This window comes from Manis javanica, chromosome 10, assembly GCF_040802235.1.
Source record: "Manis javanica isolate MJ-LG chromosome 10, MJ_LKY, whole genome shotgun sequence".
Classification (NCBI taxonomy): domain Eukaryota; kingdom Metazoa; phylum Chordata; class Mammalia; order Pholidota; family Manidae; genus Manis; species Manis javanica.
The window spans coordinates 92,976,808-92,993,999 of NC_133165.1; positions in this window are offsets into that span (position 1 = coordinate 92,976,808).

Sequence of the window (17,192 nt, forward strand, 5' to 3'; positions counted from 1 at the left end):
CTGGTGTGGGGGAATGGCTTGGGTCCCACCAGATCATGGCTTTGGTATGTTACCCTGCTCCATGAGGTCTGTTCTTTTCTCCAGGTGTATGCAGTCTGGCTCAAACTTCTTTCCTGTTGCTCTTTTAGGATTAGTTGTATTAACTATATTTTCATATTATATGTGGTTTTGGGAGGAGGCCTCTGTCTCACCTCTCATGTTGCCATCTTTAATCTCCAAGTGCTTAGCTAATTATTTTAGCAGTGGATGTAGGAGGTGGAATTTTCAGTGCCTGTTATGGGTCTCATAAATGGTCATCCTGACTGTTAAACTACAGCTTTTTCTTAGGATAACTTCTCTTTAGAATGTTACAGAAAACCAGTTGGCTATAGTGGGAGGTATTCATATTAAAGTTACGAACAAGAATATATGGTGTCCCAGAAGACAGCTTTTTTTGAAAGTAGGCTCTGGTATTTTCCTAATCTGCAAGTACATTTTAAAGCAATTATATATTAAACTATTTTAGAAATTGCTGATTTTGGATATTAGTGATAACATATTTCAATTACATTTACTCTGTGGTTAAGAAATGATATCAACTGGCATGATAGTATATCTATAGAAGGGTTACATTAACTAAATTACACATTTGGCTACACTGCCTGTCTCCATGATAACTATGGTATCTGTAGAGCTTAGAACAGTCAACTCTGTCACAGAGGAGCAATATGAAATCTATTTCTCTAGGCTTCACTTTGCACATTCTAAATATTAATAGATTGTAAGCAGGTGAAACAATGGAAATGACATTCAAATATGTTCTGCCTTTGGTTTACTTTTTTTGCTTTTCAGTGGAGAAGGTTAAAAATTAGGTTAATGTTTTCTGTAGATTTTAGCCTTTCCTGTATCTTTGCCACAAATCCTAGAGCACCTGTGCTTGATAATCACCTACATTATCTTCATTTAGGATACACCTAGACCCAGGACAGGTGATAGATGTACTAGACCCACAGGATTTGCTTTATTAAAAGAAATAATCAAAAATTCAAATCAGTGGGAAAAGGGAAGAAAACAAACATTCTCTAGATGTGAGAAGTATTATGCAGGGCTAGCAATGGTTAAAGTGTCCCATTCAGCTGAAGGGGTCATTGTCAGAGGGGCGCAACTAAGTGCTGGCTGGCATGGAGTGGTTTCCTACGGATACCTTAGCATTTCCCTCCATGCCCACAATTAATAAAATGCTCTTTAAAAATCTGTGGATGTCACTAAACTTGAGGGCTAGCATATTTTATAGAGATGGGTTGAGATAGGGGTAGGATTGTCAGATAAAACTAGGATATCCAGTTAAATGAAAACCAGACACAACAATATGTTGTTTTAGTATATGTATGTCCCATGCTCAAAAATTATTTCCTATTTATCTGAAATACAAATTTAATTGGGTGTCCTGTGTGTTTTATTGCTAAATCTGGCAACCCTAGATAGGAAAGTTACGGAGGAAAAGAGCTTAGACAGTGATGAAAAATAGGTATGAAATTCAGAGTGATGGACATCTTTTCTTAGAATTCAATATAATCCCATAAAATTGGAAAAGTATTCAGATTCCAACAAAGAAGTTGGGTCAAAGAAGAATGTAAGATAGAAAAGATAGGAAAACAATGAAAATTCTATGAGCTCCTAAAGGGCAGTTTTCTTTTTATATCATCTTTGTATTCTTAGTCAACAATCTGTTTTTCAGTAGGTTAGCATTAAGTGGTTTTGAATGAGTGAACCCTTACCTTAAAGATATTCCCTTCACAATGTCCTTAAAAGCTTCTTAAAATTATGGGCTTTTTGTTGTAAGAAATTCATGACATTTATTTCTCAGGGAAAAGATCAGGGAGCCTGTGTAGTGAGGAAATACCCAAGTTTGAGTGCCCCCTAGTCCACAGGAGTTTGGGGATATAAATTACCTATTTGAGATAAATCTACTCCCTGGATAACTTTCAAAACACTGTGACTTTTCCCTAGAAAGAACTTAACCAAGAAGTTAACTGAAAGAGATCCACCTTGAAAGGAAAAAATCAGGCATGATCCACTGAAGGACAGTGTTCCTATAACCCTCTCAGCAAGGGAGGGAGGGCCTTTGAGAATTAAGCTTTGTAATTGCCCTACTGTTATTTTTGGAATCCCCCTGCTCTTGTTTCCCCACCATGTTTTCCCATAGTGATTGACAGACAACCCTCCCACCCACAAAATAAAGAAGGATCAGTGGGTTTGTCTGCAGAGTGGCAGCATGGAAGAAGACATTCAGAAGTAGTCTGGCATGGAAGGGGAGAAGAGTAACTCCCACTCCAGGCCCATGCCAACCCATGAGAGGGTGAGTGTTAGTCTAAAGATGGTAGAATAGGCTTGGTCCCTAGGGAAGGGAAATGTAAATCTACTAAAAATCTATTGAAAATATTTGTAAATTGTATTGATGCAATCTTGGATGTGAAGGTCCATATCTTGTATCAAATGTTAAAGGGTTCTTAAAGATGGCCATGACGAAAGGTTGAATAGGTAAAGTTGGGGTTTGGAGGATAGTTGTGAAAAACTTCCCTTGAAAGCAACAAGATGTGATTTCTGCATTTTTCTTCATGGCAGCCATATTAATTCCTTACCACTTCTAATTCTTAAAACAATAAAACATTAACTTAAGTTTTAAACATATCAAGGCTTATGAAACCACTTTAAAAAATTTCATTTTCTATTTGCCTATTCAGACATTGAATATACAGCAAAGGGAAGAGGATCATGACAAAGTTTACTTGCTTCACAACTTCATTCAAGGTTAGTCCCCTGTGTTTAGCTACCTCAGATTATTAATTATTAATAATTATTTTTTAATAGACACCAGGGCTTTCTGAAAGCAAAGGCATCTTCAATATAGTTTCAGAGCCTGGTTCTGGGGTGATGTAGGTTAAGTCAGCACGGGCCAGCAGAAGTTGCTGTTGTAGAAATACAACAGATTCCTGTGACACACCCTGAACATGTGGTCTGCTGTTTGAGGACAAAGCCTCTATCATAGAAAACATAACACCTAAACTCACCAAGAATCTAGGTGGGATAGGGAGAGGTGGAGGTGAACTTCACAGAGTCTAGAGATAACACATTTGTCACATTCTGAGTGCTGAAAATAAGTGTTCTTGCACCTCCGAAGTTATTCTCACAAAATGAGGTGCAATGACAAGTTAACATCTATGCTTCAGTTACCACTTAGCTGCAGGAGAGTATTTTAAACTATTTATGAAATTAGATTTATTTTTTTTTAAATCCCCTTAAAAGAAGTAAACCCATAAAAAGAGTTTAAATATCACCATGTATCATGGCAATCTATAATCAATTAAACAAGTAATTTAGAAATCACTGACATTTTGTTCCAATGAATCAATAATCAGAAACATGTATATATACAGTAATACACTTTCCCTATTTTAAGTAAATATGTATTTCTCACAGGAGACAAACGTTAAATGCTCTATTTTAAATTAAATGTTATAATCCAAGGTTCTGATTTGTTATATGTTGATATTCATTTGCCTGAAAGCTTGGATGCCATTGTATTTTAAGCAAGTTGGCTGAGCTCCCAAGAAAGTTGCCTAGTTTCTGTTTAATCCACAGGGCAAGAATGGTCTGTCTACCCAAGCCCCTTTTCTTCTTTCCCAACTATATGCCTTCATTTGGCATGTGTACTTTGAGTAAATGAGTAAAGAGCTTGTAATAGCAGATTTTATTTCCTCAGGGAGCCCTCTAAAACCACTTGGGGATGAAACACCATTTTTCTCTGTTAACAATAGTTCCAGAGAACCTGTTTAGTGTGTATCTTCTCCAAAATACCATGAACTTTTTTAAAGGAACCACTTTGTGTCCCAAGATTTGACAAACAGTGAGTAGCCCTAAAATGTGAGTTGAGTAAATGGGTTGAAGTAAAAATAAGGTAAATGGCAAGAGGAAGTTGGAGGCATTTGGAAACACTATCATTTCTGGGGTTGAAGAATGTAAAATTCATGTCTACTCAAACCTCAGAATGTGACTTATTTGAAATAAGGTCTTTATAGATGTAACTCATTTAGGATCTCCAGATGAAATTATCCTGGATTTAGGGTAGACTCTAAATTCAATGACTATTGTCTTTATAAGAGAAAGGAGAGGTGGGGGTTGATCGGATTGAAGATGGTAGAATAGGAAGGCAAGATGGAAACCTCCTCCCAGAAACACATAAAAGAGGAAAATACAGCAAATGCAGCTAGACCTGAAAACGGCCTGAAGACTGTAGAACAGACCCTCTATATCTGAGGAAGAACAGAGGACAGCACAGAAAAGGGTGAGTCAGCAAAGCCAAGACTGACCATTACCCAAGCTCACCCCCAACACCAGCCTACAGGCGGGAGAAAGAGGAATGGAGTGGGGAAGGGGTAAGAGCCCAGGAGTGCTGAACACCTGGCCCTGAAGATCTGCTCTGGGAGCACGAGCCCACATTACATTTGGTTCTGACAATTATCAGGGCTAGACACCAGGGGCAGGCAGAACACTCTGGGAGACTCCAGCCAGTGTGGAGGGCAGGCACGTTCCACCAGTCCTGAGACCCAAAGCAGAGGCTACAGTTTGAAAGACTTACCAGCAGTGGGAGGGGTACAAGAGGTGATGATGTTTGGACGTAACTTGTCCTCAGGAGAAAAGGCAGGTGGAGGATACCTCCCCAGATTTTCCTTGGTCCAAGACATCAGGAACTCTCAGGAGCTCCAATGCTCAATCCCCCTTGCTGGCAATGCAGCCCTGAGGCACCTCCCTGCACTCTGCCAGGAACCAACCTATTTAGCCCAGCAGCAGTGTCAGACTTTGCTGCCTGGCAGATAGAGGGAGACTCTCCCGGCTTGCTTGGCTCCATTTCGGCCCAACCCGAGAGATGCCTGAAGGAGCCAGCCCCAAGAGCTCCTTCCTCCCTGCAGTGTCCAAACCCAGTGCTGTGCATCCAGCTGGGGCACACTGGTCTGCCTACCCCATTAACCTTGCAGCCCTGCCACTGCTGCAGGCCAGGCTGAGGGCAGCCCTACCCACAGCGAGTTCAACAGAGATTCCTGAACTGATAACAAAGGCAGCAGCTCAAGCAAGCTGCCCACTCAGACTTAGACCACTACAGAAGCCAGACAGAAAGAAGGCCCCCCATTGCACCCCAACAACTGGGGTCCCTACCAAATAGAACCAGGCACTAGAGAGTAAAGAATCTTGAGTTTCTGGGTGCCATAGCATAACTTCTTCATAAAACTATTACTCTTTAGATGAGAAAGCATAGCAGGGACATCTAATACAAAGGAAGAAACACAGAATCCCTGACAAAATGAGCAGGCAGATGAATTTGACCCAATCAAAACTACAAGACAGAACCCCAGAAAGAGTGCTAAATGAAACAGAGATCACCAATCTTCATGATAAAGATTTCTAAATAAAAATCATAAACATGCTTGAATACAGAAAAGTATTCAAGATCTCAGGGAGGACTTCAACAAAAAGATAGAAAATCTGAAAAAGAGCCACTCAGAGCTGAAGAATACAGTATCTGAGATGAAACATACAATGGAGGGACTTAAAAGTAGATTAGATTATGTAGACGAGATGGAAATGAAATAGAAATAGAAAACAGGAAGACAAAGCAGCTGAGAGAGAGGAAAAAAGATCTCTAGGAATGAAAGAATTATAAGCTATGTGACCAAAACAAATGAAACAATATTCATATAACAGGGGTACCCGAAAGAGAGAAGAAAGACAAAGGGATAGAAAGTCTCTTTAAGGAAATGATTGTTGAAAACTTTCCCAATCTGGGAAAGGAAATAGACACTCAGGTCATGGAAGTGCAGATATCCCCTAACTAAAGAAAGCCCAGCAAGACAACACCAAGACATATAATTATTAAAATGGCAAAGAAAAAGGAGAAGTTGGAGACGGACTTGCACAGGGAAGAGGGCCATGAGAAGACAGAGGCAGAGACTGGAATTATGCTGCCATGGACCAAGGAACACCCAGGAGCCCTCAGAGCCTGGAAGAGTCAAGGAAGGATTCTGCCCTAGGGCCTTCGAAAGGAACATTACCCTGCTGACACCTTGACATTGGAATTCTTCCCTCCAGAACTCAGAATAAATTTCTGTTGTTTTAAGCCACCTAGTTTGTGGTTGTTACAGCAGCCCTAGGAAACTAATATACCACCCTTTTGACTGCAGCTGTGATCCCAGATGATTGAGAAAGAACTACCAGCTCATTTCCCTTCTCATTCCCAGTGAATTAAGAAAACTGTCGTAGATTTAGTGAGTAATGTCATATGTTGGTTAATACACATAATTTTATATGTATCCTGCTTAAATCATTTCCCTATTTGACAAATGAGGACATTGAGGTTGAGAGGTTAAATAACTGGTGTTAGAAAATATGCAATAATAGGTAACATCTGAGTGCTTACTATGTGTTAGGCATGGTGCTAGAGTCTTTATATGAATTATCTCATTCAGTAAGACTAGAAAGGTAGGAACTCTTTAATTTTTCCCATTTCAAGGATGAAGAAACTGAGGCACAGTGTCTATTATGTACCCAAGCCTCTAGAACTTGGCAAAAGTTAGAATTTGAACCCAAGTAGTGTGATTCTAAAGCCCAAAGGTAATCCAAGCACCTACTAACTTCCCATTAGCATCTTGCATATGTGGTTTTATTACCTTGGCCATTTTCAACACAACACTTTCCTTACCTCTATCACTAATACTCTTAGTACACTAAAAGAACGATAAAGTATGTTTATTTTCTCTAATTTCAGAGCTAATTTTTACAAAATACTTTTGCAATTTAAAGCAAGTCTGATGGTCAAAATATAACATCTTCTACCCCATTTGTTTTGTTTGGATCCCAATGAGACAGCTGTTTTGTCTACATTGTTTGATCTCAGTCCATGTTCTGCTCTTATGTGCATAGGCAGCTCTGAAGGGATCTTTGCATTTGCCACAATTATACAACTCCCCTAGCTTGATAAATACTATAGCTTAATAAATGCTCATCATGGTGGTACAATTGATCTCAGATTTTTCTTGTTTTTGGTTTTTCCCCCTTTGCCAGAATTTGAGCAGTTTTTCTACATATGTAGGGCAATAGGCATAGAATGGAGGCCGAAAGGAGTTTGTGATATGATTGGGGTAAGAAGCTTCAGTTGGCCTTAAATGTCAAACCATTTCCTTCCTGAATAACCAAGAATATCAGTGTCTATTGCGTTCTGCTTCTCGGCATACATCTTATACTAATCTCAAGTTTCATATGACACATTTTCTAGATGGAAAGTTTTTTAGGGACCTTAAAATTTTCTCCATTTACTTTTTAGAGTTATAGTATACATTAGTTGAACAATTCAAATATATTACTAAAATATGTTAGTAATTCAAATTATGCAAATGATAGGTCAAAGTGAACAAAATCTTGAAACAAAATGCAAATCTACCTATCTTATCTAGTCTTCATAATGGCTACAAATGCTGCTATGTTAGGACACTTGATCTGAGCAGAGTCAATCACAGTCTCTTCCTTGTACGTTTCCCTCTTGGGTATAGACCATTGGCTTAGAAGTGGGCCTCTGACCCAAGATCACCCATTCCAATTACTGCCACTAGAGTTTTGGAAACATACCTAAAAAGACATAAATTTCCCTCTGTATGACAGAAACTGAGACAGGTACATATGGGTGCTATTGGTATACTCAGACCCTGAGGAGCAGGCAAAGCAGCTTGGTAATGAAAGAAATGAATGAGACAAACACACAGAGAAAGAAGAATCAAGGAACAGAAAAAAACATTTTATGGATTTCCCCCAATGTGCCTCCTGTCTGTTGCTGACTATTTTAGTTATTTATTGTTGTGTAACAAATTAACTAAAAATGAAATGCCTCAAAACAGCAGCATTTATTATCCCACAATTTCTGTGGGCCAACAATTGAAACATGACTTAACTGGATCCTCTGTCTCAGGGTATCTTGTAAGATTATAGTTAAGGTGCTAACCAAGGCTGTGGTTTTCATCATCAGAGTGGAAAGAGAAACAAGATGGAAGCCACAGTCTTTTTTTAACTTAATCTTGGAAGAGACATCTCATCACTTGCTGTGTTCTATTTGTTAGAAGTCACTAGACCCAGCTTACACTCATGGGGAGGGGATTATATAATGGTATACATACCAGGAGTCAGGGAACATTGAGGGCCATTTTATAAACAGTCTAGTACACTGACATATCTCGGCCCTTAGGTACTATAGAATAATGCTACTATCCCTGTAATGAATCTTAGCTTTTGCTTAACTAGCCCAAATTGGTCTCTATTATTTACAGCCAGAAGTTTAGTAAAATCCATGTTTAGAATCAAGAGATAATTATATTATGACAAAATTTCTTACTACATTTCTAAATTCCCTTCACACATACACATGCACACACATGCACACACATCTAACAGACTATTTAGTAGTGATAAAGGCTAACATATAAGAAAACTAAATATTCAGGACTCTTACCAATAGGAAAATCAATATAAGAAAATAAAATCTCTGGAATCAGTATATATGATGAATAGTGGCCTTTCCTTTTGGTCAGTGATTTCTATGCTTTTGGTTTTCCAAACATTTCAGTTTTCTCTCATCATATTTTAAAGTAGAAAGGCAAACAAAAATACTCTGACCAACTGGTTTGAATATTTCTTTCTGCTTCAGATTGTAAAATGCATTTTTGTAGCCAATGGAGAAATTGAAAAAAAAAAAAAACTTCGGGAAAACCCCTTATCTTGGGTTACTGTATCAATCTGTAGGAAGTAAGAAGCTTTAAAAAAAATAATAACCTTTCATAAAAGTCCCTTCCCTGGTTTTTCCTGCAAACATTAACCTCAAGCATATTACTTATACATTTATCCTCAAAATTTCATCTGAGAAGTCACAAGCAGATATAAGAAAGAGCACACATATCAGCCAAGCCATCTGTAGACCAGACCTGACAAGCTTTATGGTGGGGATGAAAAGCCCCTCATTTCAAAGAACTAAAAAAGGGCCATTGTATACACCAGAAGTTGGGCTGCTGCTCCCCTGAGTCTACCACCCAATCAGGACTTCTATAAATATGCATCTCAACCATATAAACATTTCCTTCTCAGTTTCTGGGTTGGAGTTTGTCTTTGCTATGCAGAATCAATTTAGCTTTGGACAGAAAACATTGCAAGGAATCAAAAAAGAAGGTTTAAAAAGTAAACAAAGAGAAATAATGGGTGTAATTTCCCAAACATGTCAGGACAGGACCATGTGTTGGATTTTATTTAAGAAAGCAAAGAAATCCCCAAAGGATTACCTCAAGCTGGTTTCTTATTTTGGTAAAGATTTCTTGTGTCTATTGAGTCTTTCAAATAAAACAGACCCTGCAGGATATACAGTGATATTATAAACCATGTTCAAAAGACCTCAGAATTAGAAAAGGAAATTTGGTGCCACCCAAAGAGGGTGGGAGTTGCAGGAGAACATGACAAAAGTAGGTCACCTTTCCCAGGTGCCTCCTCTGGATTTTGACAACTAAAAAACAAGGGAAACAAGAAGAAGAAGAGAGACTCACACAGGCTTTTTCCATTGATGTGCACGTTAATTTCTTTTTCATTTATCCTCAGTTGGCAAGCCCCTCAAATGACAAAGCAAAAATTCCTTCTTACAACCAGCCATTTCCTATACTACTAGTTCATGTATCTTGTATTGGTTGGGGCCCTACTGGTAGATCCTGCTGATCTTTTCCAATAGTGAATATACTACCTCATCCTGACTGGCATATCTCATCTTCAAGAATGTGATGTCTTGCATCACTGATAACACTAGGCGGGCCAGTAAATCTCAATCCTGACTGTACGTTAGAATAATCTGGAAAAGCATCAGGAAAAAAATCCCATTTTCTAGGATGCCCCCTGTATCAAGTGTATCAGAATCTCTAGTGGTGGATTCAGGCACAGATTTTTTTTAAAGCTCCCCAGTGACTATAATGTGTAAGCAAAGTTGAAAACCATTATTAGGTGCCATTTTGGTGTATTAAGTAGGACAATAACTGATGAAAGCTACTGAACTGTTAGGGAACTTGCTAAAGAATAAAAAAAAAGTTTTAAAAAAATGAAATGAGCTTTCACTTGGAAACACAATGACCACCCACTAATTTAAGGCAGTAAAACTTGCACAAACTTGCTATTCTCCTTAAGGAAACACATTGCATAAAATTCCACAAACTGTAAAAGATATGGTCTTCTTTCTTATGGAAGAATATACCATCAGGTTCACCGGATGGAAAAAAATGGTGCTGCTTTTGATAAACTACCAAAGAGAATATTGTAAAAAAAAAGAAGTGTCAATTTGTAACCAGCATAGAAGTGCTAATAACACACCCCAAATAACAGGCAACCTTTTCACAATCAGGTTAACTCTGACAAAGTAATAGAATATTGAAGTCTGGAAGGCACTCTTTAGGATATGCATTTATATCCTTCTATGCCTGGGGAAACTTAGGGTCAGAGATAAGTGATTAATGTAATATTTTATCACTTATGAGGGGCATTATCAAAACCACCTTTCTCATTCCTAGTCCAGGATTGTGTTTCTAATGTATGCAAAAGCCTTTCATTTCATGTCTGGCCAATAGTAAATGCTCAATAAACTGCAGGGATTCATAGAGATAATGGTGGTAGTAATGACTATATTGGTAATAATAATGTCTGCAAAGCTTTATGATCACTTCATTAAAATATTTCACAAATAAAAACAACTTTCTTTTATTGACAACACCTCACTTATTCAAAAAACAGGAAGTTGAGGAGCCAATAAAAAGGGGGAGTAAAAAAGGCTTTTATTAGAGTTACAATGAAAACTTAAAATAACCTTTTACTATTCAATTGTTCATCAGCTGAACATTTTATGTGATTAATAATAATATATAATTTGATTTTACTTAATCCTTCATTTACAAGATCCTAGAGTATCCCTTGCCAGATGAAAATACTTTCTATACCTATATATATATATTAAAGAGGTTAAAGTACTTTCATATGTTACTTAATTCTCATATACTGTCATAAAATATAGATATTATTACACCTTCTTTTCAATTGAAAAGAAAAGCACAGAGAATGAGAGGAACCTAGCTAAAGTGGCTGAGCTAATAAGTGGCAGGGCTAGTATTGCATTGATCATTTTCTATCTTTCAGTCCTTCATTAGGTTACATACTTGGACTGTAACAACAGCCTTTTGAATAATTGACTTCACAGAGTGACAGTGTAATGTTATGTCCTTGGCTTTAATTGAGCAAACTGTGAAACACTTCTATTTGAAAAATGCTTTTTGAAAACGTAGTACCTCATTATGTTGTTCAGAATTTCTTATTTAAGGCCTTGGAAACAAATTATTCTCAGAATTCAGGGCCAGGAAAGTATCTTTATCACACAGGCTGGGAACCTCCTTTGGTTAGGTTCAGAGAGTTACATGATCCATTGAGTGTCTCTCCCTGCCTTGGCTTGCAGGAAACTCAGAGCAAAGTTTTATACTTGATCATTCTAGCTCTTCAGTCCAGGTTTCCATGATACATAGTCCCTCCTTCCATTCCCCAACACCTCACAAGACCACCACCACCTTTATACATGACATTTGCTTTTCAATATTTGCCAATGATTCCATTTTATTGCACTGTGTTGTGACAGACATCTGTAGTGTTCAACTAGCAGAAGGATATTTTCCACTTTTGTGAGAATAGAACCTTAGTACTTCTTGGTTACTTCCTTTTCCCCATTCTCAGTCCATACAGGTTAGAGGGGATTAATCCTAGTGTTTTAGAGCCAAGGATGGAAACATGATCCAGACCAAGCTGATCAGTATGTTCTATTGCTTTGGCCATGGTAAAGTGGATCAAGAATGAGTTCATGACCTGTCACAAGTCAGTCTTATTAAAGCATATTCAAATGCTTTTACTAGCATGACTAGGAGGGAGGTGTTAATTTTCTACTAGAATGGCCAAGAAGTTGGGATGAAAAACTAAAGCTTCTGGCTGCCATCTTGTTCCATAGGAGAGAGTGCTTGAGAATGGATCCAACCCAAAGGAAAGAACACCTGAGATATGAAGACAGGGAGACAGAGAGGCCTGTTGATCTCACTGAATCCTTGGATCTAGTTGTGTTAAATTTGGGTTCTACCTCAGGACTTCAAATACATGTGCCAATAAATTCCCTTATGAGCTTAAGGCACTGTAGTTGGGGTTTTCTGGACCTTGCAATCCAGTGCTGCCAACAAATAGAAAGACTGATCTCTTCATTACTATAAATTCTATTTGAAAGTAGGCAGGACACAAACCAAAATGAATACATACCATGTGCAGGTTTTTATCCATAATACCACAATCAACCAAGACAAGTTTTTAATTATGATTATGTTGGTCATCAACCCTTCTTTCAAGAGTACTAAAATATTACAGCATTACAATACATCCTTTCTTTGTTTTGTTTTTGCTGATTGTGTAGAATACAGCAAAATTAAAAATGAGCTCATTTTCTGCTACTTTGGTAATAAATCTGGAACCAATGCCAATAGAATTGTTTTAAATTTCAAATAAGTGGGTTCTATGAAAATTGTACCCTTTTAAGATGAGATTGCTTCAGCATTAAATACAGCTCTAAGATGCTCAAGTTAAATTCAAAAAAGGCTCTTCTGGACTGGTTATTTCAGTGTTTGACCTTCCTGCTGACTTAATTACATCTAAATAGTTCTGATTTCTTTACCAATGATGTCAAATGCATGAACCATCCCTGTTTAGCTTCATTTGTTCTTCTGTTGTGGATTGCTACTCTCATTTCCATCATTCAGATTTAGTACCTCAAGACTGGACATAACCTCACCCATGGTCCCCTTGTCAAAGGTTCAAAGTGTCGGTTAAAGTCTCTCAAGGGTGTGTGTGTGTGTGTGTGAGAGAGACAGAGATGGATTCAGTTTTATTTCTTTTAGTTATAACTCCTGTTATGAAGGAATGTTGAGTCCCCCAAAATTCATATGTTGAAGCCTTATACTCAGAGTGATGGTATTTGAAGATATGGCCTTCGGGAGGTAACTCAGTTAGATGAGGTCATGACTGTAGGGCTCTCATGATGAGACTAGTAGCCTTATAAGAAGAGGAAGAAAAAAGGAACATCTCTTCCTGCCATGTAAGGACACAGCAAGAAAGTGGCTGTTTGCAAATCAAGAAGGGAACGTTCACCAACCAGCACCTTGACTTTAGAGTTCCCAGTCTCCAAAACTGTAAAAAATAAATCTGCTATTTAAACTACCTGTTCTATGTATTTTGTAGTGCAGCAAGCTCAACCTGGCAAAACATTTCCCATGGATGTTTCCAGACTGTCTGATATCAAATATATTGCCAAATACATTGTCTTTTTTAATGTGTTAAATATGGTAATTTAGGAAAAAAGTATGCTAAAATTAAGAATAAATAACCAAACTTGTAACATTGTATTTTATCTCCCTGATGGAAGAAAGATTCCCCATTACAAGGCAAATCTTGCAAAAAAAAAAAAAAAAACTACATCTGGTTAAATACAGGGTGCTTGTGGAGAAAGTGAAGGTCCCTGTGGCCAGGATTCTCACCTGGCCCTGATCGCCTTGCTCACTACCCACATGTGGGCAATACATTGTTATTGACTAATAAAGACCTCTGCCCAATGCTGTGGGCTACATGGAGGCACGGCTGCAGGGCTGCAGGAGAGCAGAGACTAGAGTGGTGACAACACCAAGGACAGAGACTAAGATGGCTGTGGGGGCAGAGACTCGGAGGATTACAGTCCTGCCCACTGGGACTGTTGGATGCAGATGTAATTCTATTGCTCAACCCATTGCCAGGCAATAAACCCTTTCACTACAAGAATGTTCCATTGTCATTCCTCAATCTCAGTGAATCCATAGTGAACTTGCCTGGGGTTGAAATCCATAGGCAAGACAATGCTGGAGATATAAAAATGTAAGGAAAGTTTTTGGCTTTTATCCATAGCATTCTCATTTGAGGATGAATTGGACACGTTTTAATTTATGCACAACTCTGAAGTTTCCTCCATGTTTTTTTCCCCCTTTATTGACAGGCAAACAAGTAAATAGAGTCTGTTAGTTTCATTAGTATTATTTCCATCCTTTACATTATCTATTTTTTGAAGGCAGTGTTTTTGCTGAAAGAATACTAGTTTTAGAGTTCAAAGACCTGTTTTAGACCTGCCTTATTAGCTGAAAGAGTTTGAGCAAACTATTCAATTTATCCTGTTTTCCTATCAGAAAGATCAGAACACTAATACCTGCCAAATTTAGCTCATGTGGTTTTTGTAGGGATTACATGAGTAATTCTGGTAACTGTAATTTTACTCAAAAATAAGTAATCAAGATTAAGTGTTTTGCACTGTGCCATGTCCTGTGAAAGGCACTGGGAGTAAGAGGAGACAAAATAGAAGTCTGAAAAATATGTATTTCAAAATAACACATTGTTTGGGTCAAGATTCTTATACACCGATAGATAAACACATAAATGTGGGGCATGCAATGTGCTCTCTTGGAGTACTTTGTCCTTCTAGCTCTATCAAAGCTTGTAACTCTGTTATTATCTATGTCCTACTTTTCCTAATGTCTTTTTTCCTTACAAGGTTATGGACACCATGAGGATATCATCTGTTTTGCTAACCACTCTCTCCACAGTGCCCTTAGCATATTATTTAGGAACTGAGACACAAAAAAGTCTGGGGAAGCCCATTGAGAAATACAGTGTGATATTACTTCTTAAGCCATTCAATGTTAAATGACATTTGCAGGGCAATCCTTAAAGGAGAGGAAAGCCCCAACCTTCCATTTTTGCTTTCCAACTGGGAGCTTTTCCTTCTTACAATTCTTTGCAAATCAGTTAACCACATACAATCCCTATCACTAGACCCAATTTTTTCTTGGTACTGATTTTTACATGAGGAAATGAAAAAGTCATGTACCAGTTTTCATCCTCATGGACTAAATTACATTAAACCAACAACGTCAATGATAAAAAAGCAAAATTGATTGGCTTCATTTCCCAGGTACACAAGGATGCTCCACTGAAATAATAGCCTTAAGTATTTCATGGTTAGACTATTTCCACACATTTCCAGTTTCAAGCTGCAGCTGTGTCCGGGTTGTCCTTGCAGTAAATATAGCACTAGGGTGCATGATTTTGTTCTGCAACCTCCTGTAAATATCAGAGATGTGCAGAATTCATCAGCTCCAAGGTAAGTGAGGTGGGAGTTTGAAGAGAAAATAATCTCCCTCTTACAATTCCAAGCATATTAAAGAAATGCCCTTAGCAGGAATTTTTACTGATAGGACCTCTTCACTGCAATGATGTAGATGTGTATTTAATTTATTTTACCAAGAAGAGTTTATGGAAACAGATCCTGAAGGAACACAGAATCTGGACTGGTATCTGCCATTAATTTATTCTGTTTTCTAGAACTTGATACCCAGAAAATAGATGTATTGGAAATTATAATGGAAAACAGTAAATTCTGGTTAGGTTGAGATTATATTGCAAAATACATGCATTTATAATTTATACTGTTCCCTATGAATTAGAAAACAGAATCAGAAGGATGTTCTTAATTTGGAAAAATTTCAGAGATTCTCAAAGCATATTTATTTATTTTTTACTTTCCAGAATGAAGGGAAGGTTGAGGGAATGTGCTGATACAAAGAGGCCCTTTGGCTCTGAAAATCAGCTCAATAGTAAGTAACAGATTTTCTAGCCATTCTGACCTTATTTGAGAAGATAATATTGCTTTGTCAGGTCAGAACTTGTATCAGAGAGCCAAGTGTCAACTTTCCACTTAAGGATTAGGCAGGCAGGAGTCAGGATGTCTGGTTACACAGGACACAATCTGTCCTTGACCTGTAGCATTACACTTGTTCTTTGCTGCAGAAACAGTTTTCCAAGAGATCTTAAAATGGAGTGCTGTGTAGGAAAGAAACTTTCATCTCATTATTTCTCCCCAAGCAGCAGATGCCTCTATGATAATAGGAAAATAAGAATATTATTGAATTTTCCTAAAGGCGTTAACTTACTACCCTCAGTCTGGTATTTTTCAAAGCCCATTAAAAGCTGGAATCCATGGCTTTTTTAGAAGCCCTTTCTCCTTCTCCAAAAACACAAAGGAGAAGATTCTACTATTGTGTACAATAGAATAGTACATTTCCAAAAGGTCTGAATAATCACTTATATTGATGAATAACTTAATTTCATCACATTATAACTTTCCTTAAGAGCAATTTATACTATCTATGAGAGAGAGAATATAGAATGGGAAAATTACTAAAATCTCTCAACTGTCTAAATTTGTTCGGGTAATTTGATCTTTTCCTCTGGGGCACAGAGGTAATAGTATTTACTGAGAATAATGTTACCAAGATGGTGAAAATTTGCCCTTGATACACAGGCTTTGAAATGCTGAAGAAGTACATGTGAATAGGTAATGCTCACCTTTGTTGGTTACTCAGGAAAGATACATTACAGTCCCTGCCTCCTTCCTTACTAACCCTCTTGTCTCAGCACATACCGCTTGCCACACAAAGTACATCCTAAATTTATCATCAAATTACAGGGAGTTGTAGAGCCCAGCCACTGAAGTAAATTGTTTTTCATAAGTCATATTGTGATTTGCAAATGCTGGTAAAGCAATGCTAAAGCTGTAATTTTTAATGATAGATCACCATCAAAAGCATTTGATTTAGGAGCACCACATATGATCCCAAAACCAATATTCAACATGTTTGATTTGGCTATCCTTTTGCAAAGATCCATTTTCTCTTATACTCTGTTCTTAATTCATATGGTGAGAACTGGGATAATTAAAACCTAATACCAATTGAAGAGTTCTGAAAATGCTTACAAATTGATGTTACCCGTTAGTTCACTTTTTAAAAAAATTGAATAGGCTCAGAGATGTTGGTATGAATTCAGTTTACCATATGCCCACTTAATGATTATTTGGAAACAAGGAGCAGACCTCCCACAGACAACTCTCTTTATTACTAGATTTCTTCAAAGCGCAGAATACAATGTGTTTTTAGCTTGAGAATGGATAAGAAGCTGGCCCCAAGTAGATAAGTAAATGAATTTAACTGGTCCCT